Source organism: Mus caroli, assembly GCF_900094665.2.
Source record: "Mus caroli chromosome 2 unlocalized genomic scaffold, CAROLI_EIJ_v1.1 2_unlocalized, whole genome shotgun sequence".
In the NCBI taxonomy this organism is placed as follows: domain Eukaryota; kingdom Metazoa; phylum Chordata; class Mammalia; order Rodentia; family Muridae; genus Mus; species Mus caroli.
Genome location: NW_018388434.1, coordinates 11,386 through 28,009, shown reverse-complemented (window position 1 = coordinate 28,009; position 16,624 = coordinate 11,386). Strand labels below are relative to the sequence as shown.

Here is a 16,624-nt window from a genome sequence, read left to right as displayed (position 1 = left end):
TCTCTGTTTAGAGATTGTTCTTCTGGTGATTCTGATTAATGTCTATCAGTAGACCTGGGAGACAGGCTCTCTCCTCTGAGTTTCAGTGGTTAGAGCACTCTCTGCTGGCAAGCTCTACTCTTACAGGGAAGGTGCACAGATATCTGGTATTTGGACCTCCTCCTGGCTGAAGAAGAAGGCCCAAAACAGGACCTTTCCCAGATGCTGTGTTGCTTTGGCAGGTCACAGAAGCTGTTAGCTTCTGTGGTGCACACTCTCACCTGTGCAGACTATGTTCGTAAGTTTGGCGGAGTCCTGGAACCAAGATGGCGCTACCTGCTCTTTAGGCAGAGGGCTCCCGTGCAGGGCAGACCACTGTCCTCCGGCTGGGAGGATGCTGGATGTCTGCGGCCCCAAAAGGGTGCTGCCTCAGCGGCTCTGTGGCTCCCGCCTGTCCTAGAAGCTGTCTGCCTCTGTGGTACACACTCTCACCTGTGCAGACTAAGTTCCTAAGTTCGGCCTAATTTTCTTTTTCTATAGCTGTCTCAGCTGTGATTTTTTTAAAGTTTTTAACCTTATTTTTATTTTATGTGTATGAGTGTTTTGTATGCATGTATATTTGTACACTGTATGTGTATAGTGCCTGTGGAGACCAGAACAGAACATCAGACAGTTGTTCACCCCATGTGGATGCTAGAAATCAAACTTGTGTCCCTTGGAACAGCATCCAGTGCTCTTAACTGCTGAGATATCTCTCCAGCTTCCACATAATATTTATTAAAACACAGTAGTACTAAAATAGAGTGCATATTTTGACAGTACTATTTATATAAAGTTAATCAGAAAGATAAAAACACTTAACTGAAGACCCCATAAATCTCTTTGACATTCTTTCCCTTTGTTAAAAAGGCAATATATTTTTATTCATAAATGGAGCAATAGTCCTAATTTTAATCTGAAAATCAATATGTTGATAAATATTACTTGAAAAATGTTCACTTCACTAGCTTTAATATGATTTCCCTAGCCAGTTTTAATATGCCCTATAATATAGCCACAATACATTATATTACCATCTGCACTAAATGCTATCCTCCCACTCTGCTGTGTTATTCTTACACCTAATCCTCTTTGTAACCCTTACACCTCCCACACTATCTATCCTAACTTCATAATTGTCAAAAATGAAATGATCATTTCATCTCACATACCATCATTTTCATCAAACTTTCTCATTTCAGTGATGTGGCCTTTAATTTCAGTCAGCTGACTGCAGCAGACACGACTTCTCATACCATCAGTGGGATGGCATTGATAATATCTCCCAAACGGATGATTGCTATGTTTTTCTTTGATTCTTAGACATACTGAACACATATATAGCATTCCAGTGAGGATATTAGACATATTCATGTGTCCATGATATTTTTATCGTCTGCAATGACACTGCAAAGACAAAATATCAAAAACGTCTACAAAATATCAAAACCTCAGATGGGAAATATACTAATAGAAAGAAAGGTGTTGAGCTCAAGTGTTGTAACCAATTAATGGAACAGAAGCAAAACTCTTCGAGATCACAGACTATACCATAACAGTGGACAAAAGGTTCAACACTTCTTCAGTGTTAAAGTAGGCAGCTAAGTATATTTATCAAGTATTGTAGATATAGTAATATAGAACTGAACAGCAATCATTCCAGCAATGTCCTATTGATACTGGATAAGTGACATAAACTTCACATGCTAAGCACAATTTATTAAATGCACATAATTGCTATGTAATATTAATAATATAACTAATTAGCATAGCATTCCTATAAATATTCTTAAGGCTATGGGACAAACCTAGACCCATACACAAGACCTATTGCATGGATTTAGGAGAAATTTATGAGGTCTAATTTGATTCCTAAATCTCCTTTCCACCCAAAATGGTATCTTAATAAAAATTTGTACCAGAAGGTGGTGAAAATAGAGAAAGATGTACTATTATATTTCAGGGGGAGCAGAAATCTTCTATGTCTAAGAAAGTAGAAATAAGAGACATTGCAAAGCCCTATATGTGCACAGTGAACTGATTTTAAAAAAAAACAGCAATTTTCTAAGGAATTCAACGTTGTTCATTCAGGGATTCAAAAAGAATATATTTTTTGAGTATTCATAGCACCCTTATTATCATGTGGATGTCATGCCTGGTTGAATCTACAGGATCAGATGTGCAATGTCCCTCAAACTGTTCCAATAACCATGAATGTGTGTTTGATAGGTTTGTAATTTTTGAATTTTCATCTTTATAATATTATTTAAATTATTATCAGCAGTTTGCCTATCATTTGAATTCTTGAATTTTAAAAATAATATCATGGAATTCCAGGACCTGTGATAGTTGGTTTTTTACTGTCAACTTGTAAGATAGCCTGTGGTCATATCTGTTGAATAATTGTGATAATTACATTAATTTATGTGGAAAGATCCAAACCGGTTGCTTGCCACTATTCCCTAAATCCTGGACCTTATATAAGTGGTTAAAGTAAACTGAATAATGAGTATGTTTTCAATTATGGGTGTGATGGACCAGCTGCCTCAAGCCTTGAATGTTTTTCCTGCTCAGACAGACCATAACTTGAAATTGTGCATTAAAATAAATTCCTTCTCTGAGTGGTTTTTTCCAGGGTATTTTGTCACAGCAATGCAGAAGGAAAGTAGGACAGTGCTTATATTTATTTTCTCTTTATAATTACATAGTAGTCATGTGCAAATAAACAGAAAGAAGAAATTAGATATCCTGATGGTGAAGATCAAACTGGTCCCAATAACTTAACACCCCTAATCTTCTGAAAGTAGTCTAATAATATCATCGCTCTCTTCCTACTCCTGACTTAATTTGAGGGTTTCTTTCTGTCTCTCTCTCTCTCTCCCTTTCATCCTTTTTTCTCTCCTAGCTAATGTCAAGGAGTTGAAAGGGTAGAGAAAAGAGGTGGAGAAGGCTGAAATCAAAAGAACCCACAAAAGTAGCCAAACATCTGGTTACATTACATTTTGTCCAACTAGTTACTTAATGTCAGTATTGAATTTGTAATGCACTACTGTTTCAATATGAGCATAAATAGGAATGCAAAATAATCTTACCTTACAATGTTTGACATTCTTCTCCTCCTGTTCTGCCCAACATCTTTGCTCCCTTCAATTTCTAGCTCTTGCCACATTGCTGGTGCCAACCATGAGATGACTGCAGAGCTACGAAAGGTTCTGTCATCCAATATCAACTTCCAGGTTGTCAGAGAAGTGTCATTTTTCCACGCTGTCATGTTCACACATGAGCTTAGGCAGCAGCACCTATGCCCTTAAGCTCAGTGTACCAAGTATCCTTGGAATCTTCTTCAGCTACTACATTGAAGTTGTTGAGTTTTTTCCATAATTAGATATGACTCCATTAGGCCAGGTCATAGGAGTCAATAATTAAGAAAGTACATTAATCTCTCTTTGTTCACCAATTCAAAGTCATGATCTATTTAGGGAAAAATATTGAGTATCAAAATGGCTTCTGCCACCCTTCGATCCAACTTTTGGGAACTGCTGAAACATATTAAACCCTAGCTGAAGTTCTAAGCACATATACTGCTCTTCCTTCAATCCTTATTTCTTGGAATCTATTCTGAAGCAATACAGTCCACTGTAAGGGGGCTTGAAACCTAAAGGAAGAAATACACATAAAATATATGTTTAAAAAAAACATTGTTCAAAGTAAAAGTATTTTCAATAGATCACATTTCCAAATGTAGCCTATATAGGAGTGTATATTATTCCTATGGTAAGTAGGAGCCTGTAAACAAACTTTAAATAAGTAATTTTACTACATTGTGAGTCTGGAAGACATATGGCATTCTGGATAGTCTCCTAGAGAATCTACACTAATGGAAGAGATGGATTCTCCATCATGTTGCTACAAAGTACCATTCATATTAGTAGTTTACCCCAAATCAAAGTAGACCTGATATGCTCAGAAAGAGAACTGGAGTCCTGACAAGAAACTCTAAATTTTGCTTTAAGAACTCATGTGGAAGATCATCTGGAAAGTTTAGTGACCCAATAATACTTCATAGAAAGCTAAGAAGACAGAAACCAATGAAATTTTAGACATTTTTTCATAATTTCATAACACCAGGTTACATATGAAAACAGATACTGCTTATTTAGCATCTACAAACCATTAAATTACACATGCTTGCTGGGCAGTGGTGGCACACACCTTTAATGCCAGCACTTAGGAGGCAAGAACCAGGTGAATCTTGAGTTTGAGGCCAACCTGGTCTATGTAATTAGTTCCAGGACATCCAGGACTACACTCAGAAATCCTGTCTCAGAAAGCAAACGAACAAAAATTAGACATGTTAAATATATGGGACGGCTCATGAAGAGGAAAATCATGCCTGGTCTTGGAAACCTAGCCAACTACCTTGGGCTAGTGAAGGTATAGATCTTGGAGGAGAACCTGCAACCAGCATAAGCCCTAACTACATTCCAAATATTTATCATTTTATGCAAAGATGAGTGTAGTCTTCATCCTTTATAAAAGAAACCTTTCTTTGCAACAGATAGTGCCCATTACAGAAAACTACAACCAATCAAAATGCAGAGTTGTGGAGCCCAGTCCAAACTTACTCATCTGCAATACAGCTCCTGCATATAAAGGCTCAGGGATCATTGCAAAAGAGGGGGCAGAAAGATTCTGAGAGCCAGAGGACAGGAAATTTGGTGTGACACTATGTCTCCTAGAAGTATTAGAGAAGCTAAACCCATGAAGTCTCATCAACATGACTGCCTAAATAAGACTTGAACAAGGATCACACCAGTAGACATGCTAAAATGGAAGGCAGGAAGCTCATGAGGCCTCAACCCTAAACAAAAAACTTGGGAAGTAAAGAATAATGAGAGCAGAAGAAATAGTCTTTCCCAGAGAAGAAAATACCAACTGGATATCCAATACCAAATGGTCAGTCCTGAAAACATACATATAAATAACATTATACAGTTTTAATAGGTTGCATTTATATATTTAGTAATATATGTGACAATATTTTTTTAAGAAAGGAGCAATGAATCTGAGGGAAAACAACAGGGATGTGTGCATGAGGACTGACAAGAGGAAAGGAAAGGGGAAACTGCAAAATTATAATACATTAAAATTTTCATAATTTCATAAATATATATATATATATATATATATATGGAACAGATTTATACTGAAAAACTAGTATCTATCTTAAATTAACTGGGCATCCTGATTTGTTATTTACTAAACTTAAAATTTTTATCCTCAGAAATGTATAACCAAGATTCTACAGAAAACTTTCAATCCAACAAAACCTAACTCTCCCACAGAGAACTAACTTTCAAGAAATCAGGTTTGGTGCTGTAATGTAGTTCAGTAGTAGTGCATATACATAAAATGCAGAAGATTCTGCATTCAAGGTCCAATATCATTTCAAAAAAAGAAAAGACACACGTAAAAAGAAGGGAGGGAGGAAGAGAGGGAGGGAAGGAGGGGTGGGGAGGGAGGGAGGGGAATTGTGGGGTGTAGAAAAAACAAGTTTGGATATAGTATATGATTAACATGACTGAGACCCTGGGTTGCATCCACAAATTCCCAACACCAAAAATAAAAGTAAGGGTGAAAGTCATAGTTAACAGTTATATTGGATAGGGAGTATGGGAGATAGAGATTTAGCAGTTCAAAAAATTTAGCCTAGAGGCTGGAAAGATGATCAGTGGTTAAGTAAATTGGTTGCTCTTCCAGAGTTACCTAGGTTCAATTCCTAACACCCTCATAGAAGTTCAGAACTGTCTGTAAGTCCAGTTTCTGGGAACCAGACATCCTCACACAGGCGTGTAGGCAGGCAAAACACCAATGTACAGAAAATATTTTTAAAAATTGGTCTGTGTGATGTTTAATCTTGTGATGTTTAATCTTGATTGCCAATTTGGTGGGATTAAAAAGTGCCTCTTGCTTAGTTAATAAAGTGCATCTCTGTTTCTAAAAGATTAACTAATAGGGCAGTGAATATCACCTTTCAGCATAAGTGGCATGGCCCCATATATTGGGAGAGCAGTCGGAATACAAAGGAAAAGGAGAAATTCGGATAATCCAGGTAATCTACTGCTTCCTGGCTGCTGTAATGTGAGCTCTTCTCCTCCACCTAACTTCCCTTGACCATTTGGACTGAAACCATGAATATTTGTTCTCTATGTTGTTTCTTTGATATACTTGGTTATGGCAAAAAGTGCACATTTAGGGACCCATGGATACAGCCACATATGTAGCAGAGGTTGGCATTGTCTGGCATCAATAGGAGGAGAAGCTCTAGCCATATGAAGGCTGGATTCCCCAGTGTAGGGGAATGCCAGGGAAGGGAGGTGGGAGTGGGTGGGAGGGAGGAGGAGCACCCTCATAGAAGCAGGGGGAAGGGGAATGGGAGAGGGGGGTTCCAGAATGGAAACTGGGAAAGAAGATAACATTTGAAATGTAAATACATAAAATAGCCAATAAAAAAAAAAGTCTACCACAGCCTGACATGGCTGGAACTTCTCAAGCCTACCTCACGCTTTAGTTTCTTCTTCATCTCAATATAGTTTCCTCTTTTTGCCTTTAAAGGGAATTGATCTTTATTGAACATCTTGCACCTCAAATTATATTTTAGTGCCAATTTTTCAGAGAACACAACCTAATAAAGTTGGTACTGGGAATGTTCTCAAAAAATGAACAACAAGATGAGGCTTTGGAGCATTGCCTGATCATGAAAATCCCATGGCACATAAGTAGATGAAGCAACAAACAGACTTTACCCAACTGGAGACACTTGTTTAAAGGCTCCTTGGTAGTAAACTGGGAGGATACAATGAGAGAAGAAAATGTACTAGCATAGAGAAAATAGTGACTATATGGTGATGGAATTATTTCTAAACTTCACTGATGCTCTGAAGTAGATGATGGGAAAATGAGTGTAATTGGGAACTGAAGGTCAGGTGTAAAAATGACTATTGACTTTGGATGAATCCAAAAAGGTATTTTTTAAATAATTTTTAAAAAGCTAGGGAGCTGGCTCTGCAAGTAGCCAGGGTGTACACCTTGATAAAGCACACTATCGACAGTGAGAAATAAAGTCTGAGAAAACCGACAAGCCTAAAACACCAAGATTCATGCATTTGAAACACCACTATATTTTCAGTGATACAGTAGTGAGGGGTGTAACCAAGTAGAAAGACAAACTGGAAAATCTTCTACCTTCCACTAGAAAGAGAAAAATGTTGAACTTCAGGTTCTGGAAGCAGCATATCCACAATTTTTAATACTGCATGAGTCTATATATTGGATGATAACTTTGAGAAAAGACCACTATAATAAATACAAGCCAAGCAACCCATTGCTTGGTTCATACTATTCAATGCATCCCACAGTTTTGTAAATGTCAGCAATAGGAAAATAAGCCATAAAAGCTCCGACAGACTCAAGGAGAAACAGATAAAACCATTTCAGAAGATGATGGAAGCCTTTACCAAATGCAGAAAAGGAAAGTATACGCATTAAAGATCTCTGTTATTGGATCCTAATAGAAATAAAAATGTCTTACTTTGGAATAACAAGTATTCATCTGAGTAAATATGTTCATTCATAAACTGAGTCCTGTCAGAAGCACAAATCTGAAGGTCATGCTATCAGAGTAATAAGTCACCATAAAACAGAAGAGTAAGCCCAGTGCACAAGAAACGTTGCACAATTAAACAAAATGGTTTATTAGATAAATGCATTTTGGATGTCAAACATTTTTTAAAATATATACTAGAATAAAAACATGAGAACATGTATGTGAAATTAAGTAGCAGCATCCTTCCATGCAAGTAGACAGAGTATTACAATCCATTTGAAGATTTTTAATACCCATAAAAATTTCAGATGGTCCATCCATGAAAAGCTAGGCTCGCCATGTACTCTTTTGGCTCTAAGTCCTAGCCTCTCACTCCACCACCCCTGTGGCCCATTCATTCTGCTGGTCATACTTTCTCTCCCTACTCTGGATTCTTCTAGATGTCCCCAAATGTGCTCTCCTTCATAATCTACAATAAAAACCCTCTCCTCTACCATACCCTGGACCAGTCATGTCCTTGACCTAGACACTTGTTTTCTGATAAGAAACTAAATTCTTTCAACATATGCTTGCCTTGGTTTCTCTATAGTCAAACTGAAGGATTAAATTTGAATTCTGTTAATAAAGATTCAGAAAAACTAAAAAAAAAAAAAAAAAAAACCCCTGGGCTCGCAACCAAAAAAACAAACTTTATAAATTCTTTATTCTTTCATAATTTCATATTATGAACATATTTACTCATCCTTTTCTAACTCCTCCCATAATCACTGTATTATCCCTTCTGACTCAGCTTTGAGGTTTTCTCTTGTTTTTGTCTTCATCAAGTCTAGCTTGTGTTTCCCACCTAGGCTTGGAAGTGGGGCCTGCTCTGGAGTGTGGTGGCCAACCAAGGATATCATTTAAAAAAAAAAAATATGACTCTCCTTTTCCCAGCACTCATTTAATTCCCACAGCTCCTCAGTTAGTGATGATATTTGTCTCCAACTTCCCCTTTCTATTCTGAGAACTTCTCTGGCTTGATGTTGCACAGGTTGCATGTTGTCACAATCCCTATGAGTTCATACCCCTTGTGTCCAGAAAACACTTTGATATTATCCACTACCTCTGGCTCTTATAACATTTCTGTCCCTTCTTCTGCAAAGATCCCTGTGCTTTGGAAGAGAGACATGACATGTATAACACATTTGGGGCTGAGCACTCCAGTCTCATTCTCTGCTAATTAACCAGTTGAGGATCTCTGTATTAACTGTCATTTACTGCAAGCTTCTCTGATGATGACGGATAGATCCTCTGATCTATGTGTTTATCAATTAGTCATTAGTAATCATTTTAATACTATGTTAACTTAGAAGAAAAATAGTATTGTGTTCTCACCTAGGGCCTATCACCTATTGAGCCACAGGTTTTTGGTTGCTTTAATAATGGTATGAATAGCTTCCATCTCATGATCAGGACTCACATCTAATCATAAAATGCTTGGTTACTCCTAAAAACATTCATGCCACTGTTGCAGCAGTAAGCATATCTTATCGGACCAATCGCAGTAGTTTAAAGGGGTCAATGTTAGGTAAGACTGATGATTACTGATGGTACAAGCTCCTCTGACACCTGGCATAGTACCTTCTGGCACCACTAAAGCTTGGGAATAGGAATGAAGCTCCCAGGTGAGTACCAGCTTGATTTATCCATATTCTATGCTAAAAACTATCTGTAACTCCAGTTCAGAGGGATCCAACACCCTCTTCTAGCATCCTTGGACATTGCACACATATGTGCACATAACAACAGACAAAACACTCATACACATAAAATAATGTTTTAAAGTATTTGGGACCCCCATGTCATCAGTGCCATTCTTGCACCTATGGGCATATCTTGCCATGACAGTCATTTTTGTAGCACACTAAACCTACCTTTTTAAACATCTTAAAGTTCACATTCACAAAGCATGTGTTTAATGTATTTAACTAATAAAATCAAGGGGGGAAAGGCTCATTTATCTAACATTTTTAAACTGTCTACAAAATAAATGAGTAAAAACAAAGTCAAAGCACTAAAACTTGAGAAAGTAACAACGACAATATGTATTCATATATGATTTACCAAAATCCTACTATCAAATTCATATGTAACTTACAACAAAATTCTAGAAAGTCTTAACAGTAAAACTTCCACATAAACAAATGCAGAAATTGTTCTAGAACAACCCATTCTCTTCCCCAAGCTGATCCTAAAACAACAGCTTCTTAGAGAAGTCAATGAAAACTGTAACAGAATTGGAACTAATAAGATAAAGCTTATTTTGTTTGTTTAAGAAATGTTTAACACAGGAAAATTCTCCATAGCACTCTTGAAAAGACCTCTAACACAGACTGTGTTGTTTTTAAACAGTAAGCATAACGGAGCTGGGGTGCAGCTGAAGGGCAAGGCAATTTATGTAGCATTCGCAAAGCCCTCGGCTTAGTCTCCAGCACTGCAAAAAATTAAAAATATAAATCAAAATTTAAAAAAAGAAAAATGAATATAGTACAATACTTTCATGTGCATTTTCACATGACAATAACCTTTGATGGAATAAGAAGCCATCTAAATGATTAAGTATGCTGGAGAGAACATTGGATAAATGATGGAGATTTTTGTATTGAGTACCACTTTTACCCATGTGACCATATTTTCTATTCAAACTAATTTTTTGAGGCAAGATCTTATGTAGCCCTTGACTGAGCTAAAACTTGCTATTTAGACTAGGCTGGCCCAGAAACTCAGAGATCTCTCTGCCTGCCTCTATCTCCAAGTGCTAGTTAGTGCCACCATACCCCACATCAAAATAAATTTTAATATAAGTTCTTTTTACATTCATCTTTCAAAAGAAAAAACTGCATGAAAGTTTACTCTTTCAGTTATTTTAAAGCATGTTTCTTACACACCTTTTTGAAAAGCATGTCAAATTGTAAAAACATTCAATAGTAATTTTCAAGCATTATATTCTATGAGAATTCTATCAAATTTTCTTAGGATAAGGCAGAATCAATTACAATCTTAAAAATTAATGAGCTAATATTAACATAGTTTTGGGAAATGTGCTGGTTTGAATATGCTTGATCCATGGGAAGCAGCACTATTAGGAAGTGTGGCCTTGTTGGAATGGGTATGGCTTTGTTGGAGGAAGTGTGTCACTGTATAGCAAGCCTTGAGGTCTAGTGCTCAAGCTCTCCCCAGTGCAGAAGAGAGCCTCCTCCTGACTGCCTAGGGAAGAAAGTCTCCTTCTGGCTGCCTTCGGGTCAAGATGTAGAACTCTCAGCCTCTTCTTCAACAACATGTCTACCTGTACCACTGCCATGCTTCCTATCATGATGATAATGGACTGAAGTCTGAAAATGTAAGCCAGACCCAATTAAATGTTTTCTTTTATAAGAGTTGCCTTGGTCATGGTGTCTCTGCATAGCAAAAAAAAAAAAAAAAAAAAAAAAACCCCAACTAAGACGGGAGATGGAATAAAAATGTTTCCGTCACTTGTTCATTAGACTAAATTCATAATCATTTTTAAACGTGATTCTTGGCCATGCTTATGGGCACTCCCACAGCTTGCTTTGCACCAAGGGTGGCCTTGTAGTCAGCCCTGTTTCTATATTAGGCAACTTAACTTTCACACAAGGATATCAGTCCTACTCCAAATTCAACTGTCTGTGAAAGCATATGGGTACTTATTTAATTGGCAACATAGACTAGCAGCACTCCAGGTAGTTGTCAGCAAATACAATCTTGAACTCATGCTGTCCAATACCAATCAAAATCTTGGCCAAGATAAATAATATTTAGGAAAGATTGATTGATAGAATGGACATTTGCTATTTTTGGCAGATCAGTATCCAAATGCCCATTCTCTGCTAGAAGAATTTCAAGATATGGGGAGGTATAACACTGATTTTCCTAGAAACACTAAAGTAAGAACAAATACCTCCTCTGTATTCTAGACACTAGAAGTATACCTGTGCTCTGGGCTTGATAATTTGGATGAGCTGCTATTCTGGGATTTTATATTATAAAAAGACAATTGTGGGTTCTTTTTCACAGTAGTAGTAGCAGATGTGAAAATCTGTAGAATGCGGGCAAGTGTGTTCAGTGTCCTTTGCAGATTGTACCTGAAACAAAAATTAATAGCAGCAAGATGGGCTCAGTGTCCTTCGAAGATTTTTCCTATAAAAAAAATCATATCTCAGTATTTCCTTCTTTGATTCAAATCCATTTATTAACTAACACTGGTTTTCCAAGATTATCCTGTGATCACTCTTCTCAACACACAAACAAACACACATGTTGTGAGAGAATTACTCTTCTGAGGGATGAAAAACATTCTCAACTTAGCTCCTAAGTACAAATAAAAAATAATAAGCTGGAAGACAAGAGTCAGAGAAACATACCACTGCTATGGTTTGAATATGATTCAAATTTATCTTCTAGTTGTTCATTGTGTTCGGGAAGCTTAGTCAAGCTTCCAAGGTGGTCATGTTAAGAGTTGGGGCTTAATGAAAGATCCTTAGGTTAACTAGAGTCTTCCACTCAGTAGGGGTTTGAAGATCCCAGTTTCTCTCTGGCTTTCTCTCTGACCTTAGGGTATTTTGATCCTAAATATGCTCTGACCATTGTGATGTGATCTACCACAAAGCCTTCACTAGAGATAAACTGATGTCACCTTCAGTCCTAACTTTCACAACTATAAACCAAACAAAACTCCTCTACTTATTAAAGTTATACATTTTATTGTATTTTATTATACTAACAGGCATGAATACAACCACATAAAAGATAATAGCAGTTACAAAATGCAAATGTTTATGAAAATGGGAAACATGTTGTGGTGGTATTTGTCAGTCTGACAAAACAGAATCATATGGGAAGGCAGCTGTAATGAAGGGTTGTCTGTATTAGGTTGGCCTGTAGGCATCTGTGGGAAATTTCTTTGATTACCTCAATTAAAATGGCCTGTAAGGTGGGTGGCACCATTCCTTAATTCCTTAATCAGGGATTCTAGACTATATAAGAGTACAGAAAGTAATCTAAGTACTAAACATATTCACATTTGTTGATCCCAATGTCTGCGTGGGATGTGACTAGCTCCCTACATCCCTGCCATTCCCTAAAATGATGGACTATAACTTGACATTTTGAGCTAAAATAAACCCTTTCTGTCTTACACTGCTTGTGTCAGGTATTTTAGCACAGCAACAGAAAAATAAATTAAGACACATGTGAAATACAAAATAATCATGATCACTAGAAACAATTGAGAGGTGGCAGAAAAGTTAGTGGAATCTAAGGAGCATAATATATGATAAATTTTTATGGTGTTAATGTAGCAGGACAAAAGTATGACAGATATTCAGCCAATCAATACAATAACTCAGAGGAGGAAAATAATGGTCCCCTTTCTATTCACAGGTATGTACTGCTACTGAAGTTATGACTAAAATCTGTAATCTCTAAAGGTGGATATGAGTTAAATCTCTAAGGACATTTACAGGAACCCAAACAACTCATTAAAAAATTGCAAGACTGACAAGCCACTAATGAAATAGAAATGTGACAAAGATGCATAGCAAGTTTAATACAAGGATGAAAGGCACACATCAAATGTATTTATGGCACTAAGACATTTTTTCAATTCAGCATGATTTTCTGATTCCAAAATTTAGTAGCTGAACTGAAAAGAAGGATTATCACTTCTAAAAATCAAATTGAAAGTGTAAGTAGAAGAAATAGCTCAAAACAAAGAGCAAAAAATAGAGAAAGAGATGTGCCTCTGCTTCTCCACACAAAGGTTAATTACTCTGGGACTTGCTCTCCTACTGTAAACAGTGAGAAAGGGGCAAACAAAACACTCAACTAATATAAATGCTAGCCCACAGACATTGCAGGGGTCTGATCCTTAGAGACAGGAAACAGAGCAATCTCTAGATGCATGTCTATAGCACCAGGAGACAGAACCAAGCCAGAGCCTAGCTTCTGAGCTGAAGGAATAGAAATTAGAATTCAAAACTTTTGGGATGAATAGAATTTATAGAATAAAACGATATCATATGGGAAAGGAAAGGGAAGGTGAAATGGGGAGCCCATGCCTGGACAGCCAGGAATGGGAGACTGGGTAGCCCAGAGACCTAGGGTAGAGCCAAACAGGACTGGCAAAAAAGAGAAGTAAGGGTTGGGAAAAATCAATGAAATGATCCTGATGATATTCTGCTATATTCATAGATCAGTGCCATGTCCAGTCACCATCAGAGAGCCTTCCTCACAGCAGATGGAAGAGAGCAGAATGTACAGAGTGCAGAGACCCACAGCCAGACCTTTTACACAGAGAGAGTCTAGATGGAAGGTCTCCAGCAGAGTTCAGGAATCCTGTGGAGGAGGGAAAGACTATGGGAGTCAGAGGGGATGGAGGACTCCAGGAGAACATGGCCCAATGAATCAACTAAGCAGGAATCACATGGGCTCACAGAGAATGAAGAGGCAAGCACTGAGAGGCTTGCATGGTTCTGCACCAGGGCCTCTGCTTATGTTTTATCTGTTAGCTTGGTATTTTTGTGAGAGAAACTCCTAACAGTGGAAGCTGATATGTCTCTGTGTGTCTGCTCTTGGGACTATTTTTCCTACTGGATTGCCTTGTCCAGCCTCAATATGAGAGCTTTTGCTTTGTCTCATTGTGTCCTGCTTGGTCATGTTTGGTTGTTGTCTCTTGGATACCTGCTCTTCTTTGAAGGGAAACTGAGGCAGAGTGGAAAAGGGAGAATCTGTGGTCAAAATGAATTATAGGAGTGAAAAATCTATTCTCAATTTTTTAAAAAAGAAACCAAAAAAAAAAAAAAAAGATAGGCCTGGTTATTAGGAAAGGCTGAAAGAAGCTGAGGAGAAGGGAGATCCAGTAGGAGGACCAGCAGCCTTAATTAATCTGGATCCCCAAGATCTTTCCAACACTAGACCACCAACAGACAGCATACCCCAGCTGATATGAGGCTCCCAATACGCATACAGTAGAGTACTGCTGGGTCTGTGTTCATTCAGAGATGATGCACCTAACCCTCAAGAGACTGGAAGCCCCAGGGAGGTCAGATGGGGTGGGGGAGGGCATCCACATGGAGAAGGGGTGTGGTGGGGAGGAGGTGTGGGATGTGGAGCAGTCTGAGAGTGGATGGGGGGGAATGGAATATGGAGTGTAAAAAATAAATTAAAAATTAAATTAAATTTAAAAAATAAGATACTGAAAGGAAATATAAGAAACGCATAAAATTTGGCATTGTAACAATAATTCTATGATTTTTTAAAAAAGAGATAATTAATGAAATAGGTAGTAATGCAGGTCTGTTAACCTTTACACATAGCTAAACATGAAAACTAAATCTCTGGCAAGGTGCTTCACTGAATATATATATATATATATATATATATATATATATATATATATATATAATTTTAAAAATATAATTACACAGAAGAAAAAATAGAAGAGAAGAAAAATTAATATAAGAGTTTCAGAAATTTCAAATAAGATCCTCTCATCTTATAGCTAAATGCTAATCCCTGTACCCAGGGAGGGAAAACTCCACAAAGCCAGGCAAAAATAAGAGCTTGCTCAGAAGAAAAAGCTCAATGAGAGCTTTCCACATTAACACTAAATAGAGTGAAGAGATTTTGTTGAAAAATGAATGTTCTTGTTCAAAGCATTCAGGTAAAATACTGAATGGATATGATCAGTAATAAAGCTAAACTAGCCCAGATTAAAAGCTAATCAAGGCCAGTCCCATAAAGATTCAAACCCAGGCCTAACAGGCACTTAAAGACAGTTGAGAGAAGGAGAATTAGTCTTCCCCAGAGATGAGGCTCCTGAATGGTTATTCACTTCCAAGTGGTAATTCCTAAAAACATATACATACAAGCAACAGTTTCAGTGGATTACATCTATGTTTACTTGCATGTATGCATATGTATGTATGTATATGTATGTATGCATGTGTATGTATGTGTGTGACAATAATAATTAAGAAATTAGAGGCCATGAATGTGAAAGGGAGGGAGGAAGGGGGATAACATGAGGGGTTTAGAGAGAAGATGAAGAGAGAGGAAAAGGTATAATTATATTTAATTAAATAAAAATATTTAAAAGATAAAACCAATGCTCTCTCAGTTTAAATTAATGCCTGAATAACTACTTTTTGTGATAAAATACTATATATTTAAAATAAATTTAAAAATCTATTGCTCGAGGTACAAATGTGACAAAGTCGGACAACTAATTGAAAATTTATATATATATATATATATATATATATATATATATATATATAGTTTCTCTTTCACAAGATTCCCTCAAATTTTTATCTTTCCCAAAAGATTACAATTTTTTGTAATCTTTTACAAAACAAATTTTAAAAAAATTACAATTACAATTTTTCAAAATTTCTTTTTTAACCATCTGTATATATTTTTAATTATTTCTAGATATTTTCTTTATTTACATTTCAAATTTTATCCCTTTTCCTCATTTCCTGTCCAAAAACCCCACCATCCCATGCCCCCTTACCCTATTCACTAACCCACCACTCCTGCTTACCTGTCATGGCATTCCACTACACTGGGGCATGCAGCCTTCACAAGACCAAGGGCCTCTCCTCTCACTGATGTCCAACAAGGCCATCCTCTGGTACATATGCAGCTGAAGCCTTGAGCCCCTCCTTGTATACTCTGATGGTGGTTTAGTCCCTGGGAGCTCTGGAGGTACTGCTTAGTTCATATTGTTGTTTCTCCTATGGGGCTGCAAACCTCTTCAGCTTCTTGGGTCCTTTCTCTAGCTCCTTCATTGGGGACTCTGTGCTCAGCCCAATGGAAAGCTGTGAACATCCACTTCTGTATTTGTCAGGTTCTGGCAGAGCCTCTCAGGAGACAGCTATATCAGGCTCCTGTCAGCAAGCACCTGTAGGCATCGACAATAGTGTCTGGGTTTGGTAACTG

At 37.3% G+C, this 16,624-nt stretch overlaps 1 protein-coding gene across 1 annotated transcript in view; it reads right to left on the bottom strand.

Moving 5' to 3' along the window:
* The window catches only part of LOC110287578 (sodium-driven chloride bicarbonate exchanger-like), a gene marked incomplete at its 3' end in the record, with an annotated part of 308,235 nt that extends 291,991 nt beyond the window's left edge, over positions 1-16,244 (bottom strand). Inside the window, exons 1-3 of the mRNA XM_029473719.1 lie at positions 16,227-16,244; positions 3,111-3,673; positions 1,191-1,425 (exon numbers count right to left, since the gene is read on the bottom strand). The remainder of the gene's footprint in view (positions 1-1,190; positions 1,426-3,110; positions 3,674-16,226) is intronic.
* Between the last annotated feature and the right edge of the window lie 380 nt (positions 16,245-16,624).